The sequence below is a fragment of the Malania oleifera genome, chromosome 2 (genome assembly GCF_029873635.1).
Source record: "Malania oleifera isolate guangnan ecotype guangnan chromosome 2, ASM2987363v1, whole genome shotgun sequence".
In the NCBI taxonomy this organism is placed as follows: Eukaryota; Viridiplantae; Streptophyta; class Magnoliopsida; order Santalales; family Ximeniaceae; genus Malania; species Malania oleifera.
The window spans coordinates 128,901,525-128,907,771 of record NC_080418.1 but is presented as its reverse complement, the minus strand read 5'-3'; positions in this window follow the sequence as shown (position 1 = coordinate 128,907,771).

The window sequence follows — 6,247 nt, the reverse complement described above, 5'->3', positions numbered from 1 at the left end:
TTGTACATCTTTATCCCTTTACCAACTCTCTTTGTTATTCAAGAATCTTCCAATTGATTCATCTAAAATATATTTTACTATCTTTTTAATAGAGTTAGCTAATCTACTCCAAAAAGTATTTGTATTTATCTCATCCTCTATTGTCCAATCCATATCTTTGGTCATTTTATCTTTAAATTTTATTATATTTTCTCCTTTTAGGTTTCATCATTTAGTTCTCTTATATTGATTTATTTTATCATTTTTCTTTTATTTTTTAATACGTATATCTAACACTAAAACTCTATGTTGTGTGGTTAGACTTTTTCCTGAAATAACTTTATAATCCTTGCATGATAAACGATCTACCCTCCTAACTAAAAAAAAAATTTATTTGACTTCTATTTTGTCTACTTTTAAAGGTTATTAAGTGTTCTTTTCTCTTCTTTAAATAAGTATTCATTATACTAAAATCATATGACATAGCGAAATCTAAGATCATCTCCTTAGACTCATTTTTCTCTCTATATCCATATCCTCTATGTATCATCTCATAAATTTTATTATCTCTTCCAACGTATCCATTCAGATTTCCTCTAAATATTTTCTCAATCCATGGTATGCCTTGTATAATACTATCCATATTTTTCCAAAATTGTCTATTAAGATTTTCTACTAAGGTGCCTTGAGCAGCATAATTACTAATGATATTTATTATCTTTTGTCCTAATACTATCTTGATTTTTATAATTCTATCTCTTACTCTAGTTACATTCACAACGCTATCTTTTAAGTTTTTGTCTATAATAATGTCTACTCAATTTTTATGTTTTTCTTTTCTAATGTACCAAAGTTTAAATCTTGATTTATCAAATTCTGTAGCTTTTTCCTCCACTCACTTAGTTTCTGGAAGGCAAATTATATTAAATTATCTTTTGATCATTGTATTCACAATTTTCATGTTTTTACCCATAAGTGTCCCTATATTCTAAGTTCATAATCTAATCCTAATTTCCTGAACTAACATCTTTACCTGCTTACGTCCATAATGATGTAGGAACCTTTGCATATATAACACCGTACCTAGGCGCCGACACAACGTGTCACTTCGGGGCGACGACCTAGCCCACCCTCGCTCACTTTTTGCTACAGCCGAGTGGTTTAAGTGTAACACATCGCTTGTAGGGGATGCACCATCAAAAATTCGGAAATGATTCATATCATAGTGGTCTGACAAATTTTACGCAGGCTGTTAGCTATCTAACGCAACCCTCCTCCTTTACTCGGGTTTGGGACCAACTATGTGTGAAAAAATTAGGACATTAAGTGCATTACATGCAGAGTTTTAGTACTAATTGACATAAACATAATAATTATTATCAAATGTTTTATTAGGCCAAGTAATAAAAAAAAAAGCTTATTCTATATTATATGTTAGTCTTATGCTATAAAAGGTAGTCTTCCTTGTTATCATTTTCACAAATGTCAAATTACTCTTAATGGTGTCACTAGTTACATATGATCTCACAATATTATGTTTTCTCATAGGTTTAGATTTATTGTTATAATAATGCTTATTTACTCTTCTTGTTGCAGCAGTGCTTCATAATTAATTAGGACACATGGTATTTATTTTTTCCAAAATGAAATTCAATATAACCTATCTCCTACAACTTGCTTCCTCACTAGTTATTAGCTTAGCTTCTATAGTTGAGTTAGGAATTATTGTCTGTTTTTAGATTTTTAACAAATAACACAACTATCCAAAGTAAAAACATAAGAATGGTTTGGAAGAAATCACCCAACAAAGTATTCCAAGTTGCAATAAAAACCTTGAAGTACAGGATAGTAAAATACAAGTCATAATTATTGATACCAACTAAATATTATATTATAACATTCAAATGTTCTTTACTTGGTTTTTTAATAGAATTGTTAAGGACTCTCATTGCATATGCAATGTTAGATCTAATTAAATTAGTTGCATATATTAGACTACCAATAATGTCATTATATTTCTTTTGATTGATCATTTCATTTTCATCATATTTAGAAAATAAGTGATTACTTGAATAAAAGGAATTAGAGATATGCTTGCAATTGTTATAGCCATATTTATTCAAAATTTTCTCATTGTAATGCGATTAGTCCAAAAATATACCATCACATGATCTTGTAATTTTCATTCTTAAATTAACATTAGCTTCAATTAAATATTTTATCTCAAAAATATTTTTAAGCATATTTTTTGCTTTTATTAATGACATGCAAATTTGGACTAAAAATTAGCAAGTCATCCATGTAGAGGCTAATAATAACATGTAAATCTTCCATTATTTTTCACATTTTTTTTTTTTTGGGTACGTCCCGGGTGTCCACTACCATCAACGACGTCCGTTTTACGGTCCGTTGCACCGGCCTGTGACTAATCCCACGCCCTGTAGTATGGCCCCACACACCATAGAGGGGTAAATTCAGGCGCCCAGCCGCAGGAATTGAACCCGGGGTGGGAGAAATCCCTGATCTCGTGAAAGGCAACCCCGAAATCCGCCTTGCCAACTGAGCTCAGCCCTGGGGGCGTTTATTTTTCACATTTTTCTTCTTACACTTAGTTGAGGATTTTAAGAAAACAACCATCGGATGAAGCATTATGTTTAGAAGAAATTGATTTAGGTACATCTCTTGGTACTTGATCAATTCACATGTTGTTAGTGTTGTCTTTGTTTGGGTGCTTTTCAGTGAGGACATGCAATCTTCATTTTTTTAATCTTTTGAAGTGGACTCCTTTAAATCGAAAGGGCTTGTTAAAATCGCCAACATTTTTATTGGATTTTTCAACTATAGTCTCCATATAATGAATCTCTTTAAAATTTTTGGGAATTTAATACAAATGTAACAATAAATCAAACGTGAGTTAAATGCACCCTAGTCACTAAATTTTTATTAAATTCTTGATATGATTAAATTTTATTTTTTGGTACTAAAGTCACTTAACTAATTTTTTTTTTGCACAATCCTTCGTTTTTGTCTAATTAAAATGACTCTTCGATGCGTATATTGAAATGGTTGTCATTTTTTGGCTTGCATGGTTGTGTGGGTCTCACTGCTGCACACGCCACGTCATTTCCCTCTAGAAATAAAGGCATGTGACTCACTTCAACTTCTTTTTCACTTCTCCTTTTCTTGTAACCCCCTCCTCCTCACAACCTTATTCTAAGGTTTCAAGTTAAGTAAAATAGAGGAATTGAATTATGTTGGTAATGTCTATCTTTAGCTCAAATGCAAGTGTTCCTTCATGTTGTCATAACTTAAAAGCACAAATAAGGATCTTGAGGAGGAGGGTAACCAACGAAGGAGATTCTTTGGTCATCAAAAGGTTAGGGTAAGATTTTTTCTTACTTACAATGTCCTTGTAATTTTCTCACCTATGGAATATTCCACCTTGATTACCCAAATTTTCTTGCTTAAAAGTCAAGCGCATGTGGGATTTTTTAGTAGACAAAACCCCCTATATAGATGGTTCCTGATATGTGATTAATGGGCTACTTCAGAAATATAAAATGTAAGAACCCAACCCAAGATAAGTGTATTAAATAAATAAGAAAAGAGAAGAAAAATTTAAAAGGAAAAAATCAGTGGGGCTTGTTGACGAGTCTTCCTTGCTCATTGACGAAGACTCTTGTGCAGCTCAGCGAGGAAATTTAGTAGCTCGTCAACGAGGAGATACCGAGAGATTTTGGGAAATCCTAAAATCTCAGGCTCATCAACGAGGTCACCTTAACGTCAACGAACTTCCTTCTGCGGCTCGTTGACGAGGCTAGTCGAGTCAAAGGCTTGTAAATATCTTTTAGCTATACTTAATGAAGAAAAACCAAAAACCTCTCTCTCCCTCTCTAGAACTCAAATACTCTCTCTCTCTCTCTCTCTCTCTCTCTCTCTCTTTAGGATTTCAGACCGTCTGTTTTCGGAATCAACAATCCGACGTTATCACATGGATCAGGAGGAGAAGCTCTACGTTTATAGTGGATCGGAAATTCATTTAAGGGATTTTCTAGTTTTGATCCAAAATCAAGATAAGGGTCCGATTTCGTTTTTGTTTCGGTAGATCTATAGAGAATAGTATTGTAAGGAAATATTGTTCTTCGTTGTTTAGGTTTTGGTGCCTCAATTAGTTCTTTTGGAGCCGTTGAGCTCGTGTTTTGGTATCCAAGAAAAGGTAAGGGGATTCTATTTATATCAGTTATTTTTGAAATTGGAATTGGTAAACATGTAGTTTACGATTATATGTATGTTTTGGCTACTGATTTAGGAAAATATGTCGAGTGAAAATACGGGATTTTCATGTTACAATTTTGGGAAAGTTGGGGGTTTAGGGTATCATCTCTATTTTTGTTGGAAAATCGTATGTTGTATAAAATTGTAGTAATGAGATGACTGTACCTGTATTTGTATTAAATTTTATTCTCGAATTGAAAACGATATGATTTTTTGTAAATTCAAATAAGTGTGGAATGAACTGTTGTATGTAAATGTTCCAGGTTTTGTAAAACAGTTGTGACGGCTAATTACCGTAAGCTGAGGGGTATAGGAACTTAAGTTCCAAAATTGTTCTAGGTTTTGTGAAATTTGCCACGTCTCGGCTAATTACCGTGGGCAAACGTTATGTCTCGGCTAAATACCGTGGGCGAGAGTGTCTGGCTCTATATCAGAGGGTGTGAAATATCACATGTTTGTTTCGGTTGGTCACCGATGGGTGTGAGTGGATACCGTATTAGCAATGATATCGCTGTGGGGCTTCGGTTATTGCAGGGTATTGGGTGCTTGAGTGTGAGGACACTGACCGTATGTTTGGTATCATATGTACTAGAACTGGATTGTGAAAATACTGGAACTATATCGTATTATGTTTTATGTTGAAATAACATTTGTATGCCACACATTGATATAATCTATTTTCTTCCTTACCGAGAGGTGTCTCATCCCAAATATACAAATGCTTTTCAAGTCCTTCGAGTAGCCAAAACTAGCATCGTAGTGTTTGAGAGCGTGGGTGTCGGTTAGCTGTGTATAGTACTTGAGTAAGTACTAATTTTTGTAACCGGCTTGTCATTGTTGGGTTTTGTAGACACCTGGGCTATGTACTATATTTTGGAGCGTAGACTCTAGTCATGTATAGACTCTGGTATGGTACGTTGTATGTATTAGAAAGAACATTTCTGCTACGTATTTGATGTGCATATATGTGTATGTGATTGTGTATAGGGTTTACGTGTACCCCATGAGGTCGAACCATCATTTGGTGTAGTATCGTGTATGTTTTAAATGATACAGAGACATGTTAGGTTACTAAAATCACACCTGGGGCCCATCCGCAGGTTCGAGACATGACAACTTGGTATCAGAGCAAAACCAGGTTATTAGGTCTTGTAGACTTGGTTAGGCGTGAATATGTGTAGATACTAGAGTATAGGATGTAGGAAATGGGTAGAGTAAGTCGATGGTTGTATTATTGCTAGATAAGGACTCATTGGCAGTGTTCTATGTTTTTCCTGGAATGACGATTTCAGTAAAATCATGGTAAATCATTAATGGTTTCGTGTCGGTGTGGTAGGATAGACCTGGACCCGTAAGAGTTGTAGTTAACATGATTAGCTTTCAAGGATTATGTTAACTGTGTATGATGTAGGAATTCTAAACGATTCCTATCCTATTTTCAGAATGGAGCCCAAGGGTAACAACTTGGATAATGGTTCTAAGGGGACTGCGAGTGATGAGTTTTCTTCTATGCCTTGGGGTTTGATGAGGCAGGTCATGCGGGAAATCGGGTGGAGTGTTAGAAGACATGAGCATTCTCCTATTGCTACGGGTTGTACTATAGAGAGGTTCACTAGCATGCACCCTTCAATGTTTACGGGAGGACCCGATCTGATAGTAGCAGAGAACTGGGTGCAGAAGACCGAGAAGATATTGGAAGTTCTGCACTGCACTAACCAGCAGAAGGTTCTCTATTCTACTTTTCAGCTAGCAAGAGAGGCTGAAAGATAGTGGACGGCGATGAGTCTGCTTGAGAAGCAGAGAGCTAGTCCATCTGGTATGACTTGGAGCCGCTTCAAGGAGGTATTTTTCGAGAGATACTTTCCGGCTTCCACTCGTGACGCAAATGCTGATGAGTTCTTGAGCCTAACTCAGGGAACCCTGATAGTGCAGAGATATGCTGCTAAATATATTGAGCTATCTTGTTTCACGTTGTATTTGATCTTGAACGAGT